Source organism: Bos grunniens, chromosome 7 (genome assembly GCF_055505025.1).
Source record: "Bos grunniens cultivar Pamir isolate PY7600 chromosome 7, Bosgru_T2T1.0, whole genome shotgun sequence".
Lineage (NCBI taxonomy): Eukaryota > Metazoa > Chordata > Mammalia > Artiodactyla > Bovidae > Bos > Bos grunniens.
In genome coordinates this window covers 16,036,979-16,050,296 of record NC_141171.1, presented here as the reverse complement: position 1 = coordinate 16,050,296, position 13,318 = coordinate 16,036,979, and the positions used below count along the sequence as shown (strand labels likewise).

Here is a 13,318-nt window from a genome sequence, read left to right as displayed (position 1 = left end):
TTAAAAAAATTTTTATTTTTTATGTATTTGTTTCTGGCTGTCCTAGGTCTTTGTTGCTGCACAAGCTTTTTCTCTAGTTGTGAAGAGTAAGGGCTACTTTCTGGTTGCAGTGCATGGGTTTCTCACTGCAGGGGCTTCTCTTGTGGAGCACACCCCCTAGGGCATTCAAGCTTCAGTACTTGCAGCATGCAGGCTCAATAGTTGTGACACATGGGCTTCGTTGCTCTGCGGAGTATGGGATTTTCCCAGATCAGGGCCCCAACCCATGTCTCCTGCATTGGCAGGTGGGCTCTTTACCCGTGAGCCACCAGGGAAGCCCCTACCATAGCTTTTTAAAATAAGCAAATAAAACAAATTAATCCCAGCTTCAAATTTATTTATCCTTAATTCTTTTTCCACTGAAAGTATTTATTTAAATGTGACATGGGTGTTCATCGTTTGTAAGTTTATCCACTTTGGGAAACAATATTAAGAAACTCCATATATTAATATCACTGTTTTCATAATAGTCCGTTACAGAGCTTTCAAACAGTTTAGAAAGGGCAAAAAACGTTCACTTTTGCTATAAAATATAAAAATGTAGTTCTAATACCCTACTAATATATGTGAAATTATTAAAGAAATCATGTGGTAGAAAAACTCTGAAAGCCAAGAAGGTAGTCAACATAGAGAAACTGTCAGCCAGATTCTAAATCTTAATCTGAACCAGAAAACTCCTTCTGGAGTAAAGCCATGTGAATGTCATGTGTGTGGAAAAGTCTTCTTGCATCATTCATTTCTTAATAGGCACGTCTGATCTCACACTGTACACAAACCATATGAGTATCATGAATATGAAGAGAAACCATATAAATGCAAGGAATGTGGGAAAACCTTCAGTTACCACAAATCTGTTCACAGACATTAAAGGAGTCACACTGGAGAAAAACTCTATGAATGTAAGGAATGCAGAAAAGCCTTCACATGGCTCACAACCTTTTGAAGACACTGGAGAAGGACCCTATAAATGTAAGGAATGTGGGAAAGACTTTAGTTGTTCCACTTCATTTTGAGCCCATGAAAGAACTCACACTGGAGAGAAGCTCTTCATATGTAAACAGTGTGGTAAATCCCTCAGGTGTCCTCTAGGCTTGCAAATCGATGAAAGAAACCACATTGGAGAAAAACCCTATGAGTGTAAGCAGTGTGGTAAAGCCCTCAGCTGTCCTAGTTCCTTTCAAAGACATGAAAGGATCCACACAGCAGAGAAACAATATGAATATAAACAAAAACTTTCAGTTCTCCTCTAGGTCTGCAAATCCATGAAAGAACTCACACAGGCGAGAAACCCTATGAATGTAAACAGTGTGGCAGAGCCTTCAGTTGTTACACATCCTTTCGAACACATGAAAAAACTCACACTGGAGAAAACCCTTATGAATGTACAGAATGCAGGAAAGCCTTCATTTATCACACTACCCTTAGAGGACACGTGAGAATGCACACTGGCGAGAAACTGTACAAATGTAGAGAATGTGGGAAAGCCTTCAGTCATCCCAATTCCTTTCGAAGGCATGAAAGATCTCATACTTTGTAGAGGCCCAATGCCAAGCAGTGTCTGCTTACCTTTCTTGTGTAAATTCTTTTAGTTGTATACATTGGATTGCCAATTGATCAAACTGTTTCAGTTGGGTTTTTTTTCTTTTTTCTTTTGCTTCCTCCCTCCCTTCCTCCTTGACTGTGTTTTCATCACTGGATATACCTCAGGGGAAGAGGTGTCCTCTCTACCCTGGTGTTTGTCATTGTTTTCCTCCAGAGAGCCTCACATCACTGCCATTAATGTTAGGGATCTCTCCCCATGATAGCTGGTTGCTTTATAGGATTTAAGGACCAACAGCTTAGTTCAGGTTTGAACTAATAATACCTTTGCTGACCACAGGGGTGCCGTGGTGTTTTCCCGTAAAACCTCAAGGGTAGGATCTTTGTTGCGGTACAGGTAGGGGCTACAGCACCAGAGGTACCCAAGAGTCTGGTGGTGGTGTTCCATCATTAAGTCATGTCCAACTCTGCAACCCCATGGACTGGAGCACACCAGGCTCCTCTGTCCTCTGATTTCTCATGGAGTTTGCTCAAATTCATGTCCATTGAGTCACAGATGGCTACAGTCCATAGGGTCGCAAAGAGTCGAAAATGACGGAAGCAACCTGGCATGCACACTAGTGTTTCTGTGGTTAAGACTCTGAGCTTCCACTGCAAGGGGCACAGATTTGATCCCTGGTCAGGGAACTAAGAGCCCTCATGCCACATGCTGCAGCCAAAAAAATTTTTCTAGTTTTTTAATAAAAAGGTTACTCCCACAGGAAATAAAATTGCAAACTGCTAAGGAAAATCAGTTACAGGGCCTTAATAATCAACAGAATCACAAATACTCAAATCAGCTGAGATAAGCAGCCCATGGTTCAGAAGGAAAAGCTACATTCTGAAGGCTTCCCAAGTGGCTCAGTGCTAAGGAATCAGCCTGCCAATGCAGGAGATGTGGGTTCAGTCACTGAGTTGGGAAGATTGACTGGAAGAGGAAATGATAACCCAATTCAGTTTTCTTACCTAGAAAGTCCCATGGACAGAGGAGCCTGGTAAAATACAGTCCATGGGGCCGCAAAGAGTCAGACATGACTGAGCAACTAAGCATGCACAAAGATGAAACACCGTCAAGCTTTGGTCTCCAGACTCCTGGTTGAAATTGAACTACTGGCCCAGATCAGTCCCTGGAGAAGCAAGGTAGGTCCATCAGAGCAGCCACAGGAGTAAACAACTCTGGGAGCTCTGCCCACCCTCCTCTGGGGCTTCCATTCTCACAATGAGGAAACCCTCACCCAGATTCACCTAAAAGTTCTGACCCAAAGGACTCTCAAATTCAATACCTTCTGCCAGAAGACAGAACACATGACCTTCACAGATTTTTTTTTCCCCCAACGGGCAGAAATTACTCGGAGTGCACCTACATTGTGAATGTAAAACTGTAAACCACATCTTTTCTTTTTTATTGGCTGTGCCAGGTCTTAGTTTTGGTGTGTGGGATCTTCAACTGTGGCATGCAGAATCTAGTTCCCCAACCAGGGATTGAACCTGGGCTCTCTGCATTGGGAGTATGGAGTTTCAACCACTGGACCACCAAGGGAAATCCCTCCAACCTACATCTAGAAATAGGTACAAAGGAACCATAGTTACAACCTTGAGAAGGGCCTTACCGGGCCACCCCAACACCGGTGCATCCCCAGATTTCCAAGGTTATAGCTTCTCTCAGTAGCAAGAGCTCTTTCTCAGGTGGGTGTGAGCAGGAACACACCTACAAGGGAGGTTATCAGGAAGAACCATTTGGCCTTTAAGTTCTCCCCTTTGCAGCCTCAAGGCAGGGGCTTAGCTTGAAGACACTGACCTCAGGCTCTGCTCCCATTCAGGTTGCTCTGGACCAGCATTGAGATTTTAAAAGTGACAAACCCATTGTTTGAAGAATCCAGTGCATGCATGCCAAGTCGCTTCACTCATGTCCAGCTCTTTTCGACCCTAGAGACTGTAGCCCACCAGACTCCACTGTCCATAGGGTTTTTCCAAGGAAGAATACTGGAGTGGGCTGCAGTACCCTCCACCAGGGAATCTTCCTGACCCAGGGATTGAACCCATGTCTCTTATGTCTCTTGCATTAGCAGGCAGTTTCTTTACCACTAGTGCCAACAGGGAAGCCCCAGTAGAATCACTCAAACCCAGTGTTTATATGTAAAAAAGGGAAGAAAATTGTAAGGCATTTTTTTTAGTTCAGCTAGAAAATTCACAACTATATAATATCTATTCCTTTCAGAAAATGAATATGGCAGTTGTTATTTGCACAGAAATAAACCACTTGAAAAACAATCACATTAGAACCCGTCTTAAGTGTTGCAAGTCTAAGCCTGATGGTCCATTTGAAACAACCCACAAGAAAATGACAGTGTAGCAGGGGTCATCCCTGAATAGCAAGCTCCCCACCCAACCCCACCTGCAACCCCGCTGCCACACATAGCCATGTCCTCCACCTGCCTCTCGTCTGTGGAAAAACCTTAGCCTCCCAGGCCTTCCCCAAGTTCTAAAGAGTAAATTTAATCAGAGGAGTGAGAAAATGCAGAAAGAAAGGTCAACAATTGAGCAAAACAAAATAATAATACTTCAGCCAGTAAAGTCAAGGACTTTCATTCCTCCTCAAGTGCGTGCTAAGTTGCTTCAATAGTGTCTGACTCTTTGCAACTTCATGGACTGCAGTCCACCAGGCTCCTCTGTCCATGGGATTCTCCAGGCAAGGATACTGGAGTGGATGGCCAGGTCTTCCAGGGGATTGTCCCAACTCAGGGATTGAAACCTTGTCTCAGGCATCTCCTGCATTGCTAGTCGGGTTCTTTACCACTAGCACTATCTGGGAAGCCCTGCTCCTCAAGGACTATAGATAATACTCTGAGCCATATCCTCTGAGCTGTTTTGCAGATACTGAAGCCCCCACCAAGTGGAAGAAGTTAACTGTATGCAGCCCACAAGCAAATAGACCTCAGACTGGTTGGAACCAGAAAGTTGATGATGTTGACTCCCAAAAACATCAGAAGAATGTCCGTCAGCTGATCATGCACCCCACAAACCCCTCTCCCTCATCCTATCTTTAAAAATCTTTCCTGAAAGCCTTCAGGAGTTCAGGACTTTTAAGCACTAGCTTCCTGGACTCCTTACTTGATGCCCTGCAATAAATGCCACACTTTCCTTCACCACAGCCCAGTGTCAGTAGGTTGACTTTTCTCTGCAGGGGTGAGTGAACCCAAGTTTGGTTCCTAACAAGACCTCAGAATAGTTATGCACACTCCCAGGGAAATTTTTAGAAAGGAAGAATTCTTTGCAAATGGAATGTAATAACACTGAAGTCATTATTTCATTTTTCTGAAACATTCCTTTCTTGCTCGTTTGAAATATTTTATTCTTATTAATGATATTTTACAAATAGAAAAATGAGATTCAAGTGAATAAATTTTTCAAGGTGACAAACAGCGAGGGGCAGTGCTGACAGGTGAGTTTCCAAAGAACCTCCACCCAAATGTCTTTCCCAAGGATGTCTGTGACCAGGAAAGATCTCAGAGGGTTTTATACAACACAGTTACAGGTGGTTATTCTCTGCTTAGCTCTCATGTAAAATAGCCACAAACAAAAAAATGAATCTTTTTAAAGTGAGCCAAGCATTGACTGTGGGGAAATGACAATTAAAATATTGGGTCTGTTTGAAATGATCATGGAGAACGAATAGCTGATGACGCTGTGAATTAGAGAGGACAAGTTGGCTATGAGAAGGCGGGAGGGATCTGAAAGTTTTGGGATTTATTGCCAGCCCTAGGAAGCGTTGGAGAAGGCAATGGCACCCCACTCCAGTACTCTTACCTGAAAAATCCCATGGACGGAGGAGCCTGGTGCACTGCAGTCCATGGGGTGGCTAAGAGTCCGAAAGGACTGAGCAACTTCACTTTCACTTTTCACTTTCATACATTGGAGGAAGACATGGCAACCCACTCCAGTGTTCTTGCCTGGAGAATCCCAGGGACGGGGGAGCCTGATGGGCTGCAGTCTATGGGGTCGCACAGAGTTGGACACGACTGAAGCGACTTAGCAGCAGCAGCAGCAGGAAGCATTAGGCAGGAGGGACAGGTCATGAACTTGAGGTCCTACTCCTAAATTTTTGAATAATTCAAAAGACGATGAATGCCACTGGGAAGGGAAAAGGGACTGGGGACCCCACAGACCACAGCTGCTCCCACTCGCCAACCCCTGAAACCGAGTCACAACTGTCCCTGGCTGATCCTTCCTGTGGTCACCGTACAATCTGGAGGAGACAAGGGACTGCTGGGTCAGGGCTTCCCAGAGAGGATCCAGAGCCAAAGTCGAGGAGCACAGTGAAGGGACAGGACCACCTTCCCCGACCCGGGTCCTTGCTTTCAGTCCCGCCCCCACTAGCGAGCCCAAGGGGACTGAGGTCCCAGAGGCGCCCTCGGCCCACCTGGGTCCGCAGACTCCAGAGCTGACTGCAAAGGGCCCCGTGTCCCACCACGGCCAGGACCCACTCAGTGTCCCCTCCCCGCACACTTCCCGAGTTCTGGGGTCCTCCCAGCCTCCCCACTTCCACTCCCGAATCCGACACAGGTTTAGGCGCAAACAAAAGCTCCACCTGCGGCGGGGAAGCACAAGTGAGACGCGATCCCCAGCGCATCCACGCGGAGGAACAATGTCCACGCCAGGCAGAGAGTGGCCCCACGCACCTGCCCTTGATGCACTCCCTAGAGCACCCTTCGAAAGGACGCTCCCTCCCCACCACCATCACCCTGCCCCCATGGGTAACAGCAGGTGGAGGTCACGTGGCCAAACAGACCTGGCTTCTGCCCTGACCCTCCAAGGATCATTGCGTTTAAGCCGAGCTAGCTCAGACCTGAGGGGGACACAAATGTGTAAGCAGAGAACTCAAGGCTGTTTTTAGTGGAATGGACCCCTTGAGGAGCAGGCCCAGAGCACATGGATTGCCTGCCTCAGGACAGCCTGGAACAGGATGATCTCCTCCCACCAATCACAAACTATGAGAAGTCTTCATTAAATTCTTAGGTATCCGCTTTACTCTGGCAGGAGATTGACTTCACATTAGTTTCTGAGTGTGTTCTTAAAGCACTTTGAGATGTGAACAGCTATAATATTCCCACAACAAATTTCCTATTTTCTCTGATAAAAGAAAATAAAGGGTTATGTAAATGTGGGATATACCCAGAAACGACTAATACACTTAAGAGAGTCGATTGATGTTGTTATTGTTCAGTCACTAAGTCTTGTCCCACTCTTTAGGACCCTATGGACTGCAGCACACCAGGCTCCTCTGTCCTCCACTATCTCCTGGAGTTTGCTCAAACTCAAGTCCATTGAGTCAGTGATGCCATCCTACCATCTCATCCTCTGTCTTCCCCTTTTCCTCCTGCCTTCAATCTTTCCCAGCATCAGGGTCTTTTCCAATGAGTCAGTTCTTCACATCATGTGACCAAAGTATTGGAGCTGCAACTTCAGCAACAATCCTTCCAATGAATATTCACGGTTGACTGGCTTGATCTCCTTGCAGTCTGAGGGACTCAAAGAGTTTTCTCCAGCGCCACAATTTGAAAGCATCAATTTTCAGGCACTCAGCCTTCTTTATGGCACAAAATTCTTAATGCACTTATCCATTTATTTGAAGGGCTTTGTTGAGATGCAATATACATACTACATACAACATAAGGCCACTTTTAAATGGACAATGCAGTGGTTTTCAGTATATTCACAGACATGCAGTCATCACTATGGTCCATCTTAGAACATTTATATCATTTCAAAAAGAAACCCCTGTACCCTCTAGCCATCAGTGTCTTCCCATCTTCCTCTTCCAGGCCCTAGGCAATCACTAATCTGCTTTCTGTCTCTCTAGGTTTCTATATTCACTGACTTCATATGAATGGAATTCTATAAAATGTGGACTTTGTGGTTAACTTCATTTACTTAGCATAATTTTTCAAGGGATTTCCAGGTATTGATACTTCTTTCTTTTTATGGCAGAGAAATATGCCATGAAATTAAAAGATGTTTTCTCCTTGGAAGCAAAGCTATGATAAATCTAGACAGCATATTAAAAAGCAGAGACATCACTTTGCTGACAAAGGTAGGTATAGTCAAAGCTATGGTTTTTCCAGTAGCCATGTACAGATGTGAAAGTTGGACCATAAAGAAAGCTGAGCACCAAAGAACTGATGCCTTTGAACTGTGGTGCTGGAGGACTCTTGAGAGTTCCATGGATGGCAAGATCAAACCATTCAATACTAATACCTGAATATTCATTGGAAGGACTAATGCTGAACGTGAAGCTCCAATACTTTGGTCTCCTGACATGAAAAACTGACTCATTAGAAGAGACCCTGATGCTGAAAAAGATGGAAGGCAGGAGGAGAAGGGGACAACAGAGGATGAGACGGTTGGATGGCATCACTGACTCGATGAACGTGAGTTTGAGCAAACTCAGGGGGATGGTGAAGGACAGGAAAGCCTAGTGTGCTGCAGTCCATAGGTTTGCAAAGAGTTGTACACAACTTAGCGACTGAACAACAATAATAAAATATTCTGTTGTGTGGCTATAGCACATTTCTGTATCCATCTGTTAAAGGACATAGGATTATTACTACTTTTGACTATTATGGAAACTGTTGCTATAAGCATTTGTAAAAAAAAAAAAAACAGAAACCTCAATTAGAGTCAGGGGACCACAAGGCGGAGCTCTCATATCCTACAATGATAGCAGAGCCAAAGAGGAAGAAGGAGGCTTCTTTCCCTGCAAGGACTCAGCCAATGAAAAACCATAGATTTTTTTTTTTACTATCACCCTCATAATGTCCTTTTCCCTCTGTAAACGCATCCTCCTTCCTTTGCTCTGGGGTGACTGGCTCACAACTCACCATGACTTCAGGTCCTGAAGTGTAATTCTCTGCCGATCCCAAGTAAACCCATGTTTGCTGGAGAAATATCTGACAGTTCATTTCAAGTCAATGCATTCATGCACAAGTTTTTGTGTGGACGTGTGTTTTTATTTCACTTTGATACATGCCTGGGAGTGGAATCAATGGGTCACGTGGTAATTCTAGCTTTAATCTTTGAGGAACTGCCAGACTGTTCCAAAGTGACTGCATCGTTTTCTATTTTCCACCAGCAGTGTATGAAGGTTTCATTCTCACCATATCCTCAAGTATACCTGTTATTCTCTTACTTTTGATTCTAGCTATTCTAGTGGATATGGAGTTGTTTCTCACTGTGGTTTTTTAATTGAGTTATAATTAGCATATCACATTATATTGAGTTGGCTAGTGCTACCTTAGGGAAAGACTTGAATAAACTTTTTGGTCAACCCAGTATTAGTTTCAACTGTACAACATAATAATTCTGTATTTGTATGTATTGCAATATGACTACCACAATAAGTCTAGTTAACCTCTCTCACCACACATATCTACCAAAAAAATTTTTTTTTCTTGCAATGAGCACTTTTAAGCTCTACTCTCTTGTGTTCATTTGCTCAGTTGTGTCCAACTCTTTGGACCCTTTGGTCTGTAAGCCACCAGGGTCCTCTGTCCATGGAATTTTTCAGGCAAAAATACTGGAGTGGGTTGCATTTCCTCCTCCAGGGGATCTTCCTGGACCAGGGATTGAACCCAGATCTCCTGCATCTCCCACACTGGCGAGCAACTTCTTTACCACTGAGCCACCAAAGGAAGCCAGTAAATGTTGTTTAGTCACTAAGTCATGTCTGATTCTTTTGCAGCCCCATGGACTATAGCCTGCCAGGCTCCTCGGTCCACTTTCAAATATGCAATACAGTATTATTGACTATATTGCTATACTGCACATTACATTCCTGTGACTTATTTTATAAACGGGAATTTGCACTATTTGAATTCCTTCACCAATTTTGCCCACCACCCCCACCCTCATTGTAGTTTTGACTTGTATTTCCTTCATGTGTAATCATGTCCAGAAATCCTAGTATATCTTCCTTGGAAAAATTTCTATTCCAGTGTTTTGCCACCTTTAAATTGGATTATTTGGCTTTTTATTATTGATTAGGAGTTCTTTATACTTTATCCAAGTCTCTGACCAGTATATAATTTTCAATTTTTTTTTGCCTTCTGTGGGCTGTTTTCACTCTTACTTTAAGAGTTTTTACTTTTGATTGTGATCACATACACATACTATAAAAATGTACATCTTAACTATTTTAAGTGTACAGATCAGCAGTGTGAAGTACATTGACTATGGCAAACCAATCTCCAGAGCTTGGTTTTCATCATGCAAGACTGAAACTCTGTACTCATTAAACAACTCCCCATTCATACCTTCCTCCAGCCCCTGAAACCACTGTTCTACTTTCTGTCTCTATAAATTCCACTGCTACGGGAACCTCACATAAGTGGGATCATGCAGTGGTTGTCCTGCTCGGATAGGTTTATTTTACTTCACATGATGTCCCCACGGTCTATCTGTGTTTTAACATGTGTCAGAACTTCCTTTCGCATTGAGTGTGCACTCACTTGCTCAGTTGTGTGGGGCCCCCAGTTATGTGGGCCCCGTGGACTGTGACCCGCCAGGCTCCTCTGTCCATGGGATTTCCCAGGCAAGAATATTGGAGTGGGTTGCCATTTCCTCCTCCAGGGGATCTTCCCAACTCAGGGATTGAAGCTGCATCTCCTGCGTCTCCTGCATCGCAGACAGATTCTTTACCACTGACTGAGCCACCAGGGAAGCCCCCTTTCTCATTAAATCTGAATAATATTCTATTACATGTATGCTCCATCTTATTGATCCAGTCATCCTTGATGGACTCTTGGGTTGCTTCCACATTATTGCTGTTGTGAATAATGGCCCTATGAACAAGTGTACAAGTATCTGTCCATATTTTAGATTCTTTTGAGTGTACACCCAGTAGAGGAATCGCTGAGGAACCGTCATATTGTTTTCCATACCAGAAGAATAATTTTATATTCCCACCAATAGTGCACAAGGATTCTAATGATGTGTTCCCTTTCTTGATGGTGCCCTTTAATGCACAAAATTTATTACTTTGGTGAAATCCAAAATATCTTTTTTTCCCTCTATTTGCTTTCGGGGTCATATCTAAGAATACTTTGCCAAATCCAAGGTCATAAATATTTCCTTCTGATTGAAAGGCGATAGGATCACTCTTTATCTGGCTTTTCTGGGTTTGACATCTGAAAGAGAGGTTCTAACGGAGTAAAGACGCTGAAACTAAGTGATGGGGCAAGTGACTGCTCAAGGGGCAGCAGAGCCAGATCCAGAGTCAGCTTCTAGCCCTCATTTAGGTTGAACTTAGGTTCAGCCAAGTGTTTAAGGTAGCGCCTTGCACAAATTTCAGATCAAATTGCTGGAATAGGCAGATCCTGTGCTCACCTCCTCTCAGGGACACACCAAAACTATAACCACATATAGAACCGCTGCCTCTGAGAATTGACCTGAAGACTAGCACGACAGATTTTCTACACCTAAGGGTGTAAAGAAAAGGTTACATTGAGAAAGGTAGGAGGCACAGAGTCCTGGTCTAGTGAGAACCAACCGCCCCCACACTCCTGTGTGGCAACCCACAAACAGGAGAGATATCACAACCGCAGAGGTACCCCCTGATGAGCAGGGGTCCAGGTCCCATATCAGGCTCCCCAGCCTGGGGAGCCTGCACTGGGAAGCTGAGCGCCCAAAACAGCTGACTCTGAAAACCAGCAGGGCTCACATCTGGGGGAGCCCAGAAGCCATAGGAAAGGGAAGAGACTCCACTCTTAAAGGACTCATGCAGAGACTCATTCATTCCAAAGTCCATTACAAAGGCAGCAGCTTGAAAAGCACCTGGGCCATACAAAAAGGAGAGTCATCGGCTAATTTCAGGGTGTGCACCAGAGGGGCAGGGGTCCAGTGGAACTTTAGGGACAGAAGTGCTGGCAGACGTCATTTGTTTTTACTTTCTTTCCATGTAGCTGGCCTGGTGCTGGTGAGCACCATTTCTATCAGTCTCCATCAGCCTACCTAACACCACCTGCCCTGCCCCTGCTTTCTCTTAAGAACTCAAGAGGCCAGCCATACGCACCAGCACCCCCTCCCACAGCAGTTTCAGCCAGGGCCTGTAGACATTTGGACCAGGGACCAGCTCGACCTACTAAGGCCATCTGCAGCAGTCACAGACAGGTCTGCCTGGGGACCAACCTCACCCACCAGAATACCTGCAATAACTGCTGTCTACCCATCACAGGAGGGCACATGTAGGGGATACCCCCGGGACACCTGGCTTTGTTGACCAGGGGAGATGGCCCCACTGGATCCATAGGACACCTCCTACGTAAGGCCACTCTTTCAAGGCTGGGTGACATAACTGAATCTTTCAAAGAATATCTTTCAAACATGAGGATCTCTCAGAGAAACAACTAAGCAAAGAGGAGATAAGAAACTTATCAGATAATGAATTAAGAGTAACACTTGTAAAGATGTTCATCAGACTCAGTAGAAAACTGGATGAATTTGATGAGAGTCACCAAAAGCCTAGGCGAGTTGCAAGCCTCCTTCAGCAAAGGGCTAGAAACTATAAAAAAGGAAGATTTAAAACTTTTGAATTCATTTACTAAAACCAAAAATACACTCGTGGAAACCAGCAGGAGGTCAGAGAAGGCAAGAAAACAGACTGGTGATATGATAAGGGTAGTAAAAGTCACTCAATCAGAAGAGCAAAAAGGAAAGAGAACAAAACAGAAAAACAAGAAAAGGGCCCATGAGGGGGCCCAACTTCTCCGGCAGGGGAAGGAGCAGCCATGGCCAAGCAGACCAGCTTCCAGAGTCCTCTCCCCACTCCCAGCACGTGCCCACCCTGCTGCCAGGGTGCCCCCGAGGACGGTCAGCTCCTCATCGGGGGTGGAGAAGGAGGAGCCCAAGAGGAGACCTGGGAGGCTGTCAACTAAACCTACTCCTGCCAAAGTGGAAACAAAGCCAAAGAAGGCAACAGGAAAGGATGAATTTTACATAGAAAAGTGCAAGCAAAAGGGGAAAGGGGAGCAAAGGGAAAACGGGGGAAATGGCCACCCAAGAGACTAAAGATTTACCTGCATCAAATGGAGAGGCTGAAAATAAGGCGAGCCCAGCCTCTGATGGAGCAGGAAAGAAAGAAGTTACGTGTGGTTAAGATCACACACCCGAGCCTATCAGTGGTTCCTGTCTACCTTCTTGTACAATACAAAGGAATATTTGTATCAATTATTTTGTAAATGCAAAGTTTTTTAGCAGCTCTAGTAGTATTTTTAAGAAGATAGAAATCCTACCTCATCCATTTTTAAGGTGCAAACGCTTTCTTTTTAAATTTGAGCATAGCTGATTTACACTGTTGTGTTAGTTTCGGGGACACAGCAAAGTGAATTAGGTATACATATATCCACTCTTTTTTTTAGATTCTTTTCCTAAACCAGAGTATTGAGTGCAGTTCCCTGTGCTATACAATAGGTCTTTTTAATCTATTTGATATATAGTATGTGTCTTTGTCAACCCTCCCTCCCCGCTTCCCCGTAAGCATAAGGTTGTCTCCCACATCTGTGACTCTATTTCTGTTTTGTAAGTTTATTTGTACCATTTTTTAAGATTCCACATATAAGTGATATCACAAGATATTTGTCTTTCTTTGTCTGACATTACTCAGTTTGACAATCTCTAGGTCCATCCATGTTGCTGCTATAAATACTTT

The 13,318-nt window shown here is 44.3% G+C and overlaps 2 pseudogenes; both read left to right on the top strand.

Moving 5' to 3' along the window:
• The first annotated feature begins 827 nt into the window (after nt 1-827).
• Nucleotides 828-1,637, top strand: LOC147368630 (uncharacterized; annotated as a pseudogene).
• A 10,642-nt stretch (nt 1,638-12,279) lies between these two features.
• LOC147368629 (non-histone chromosomal protein HMG-14 pseudogene) lies at nt 12,280-12,766 on the top strand (annotated as a pseudogene).
• The last annotated feature ends 552 nt before the right edge of the window (nt 12,767-13,318 follow it).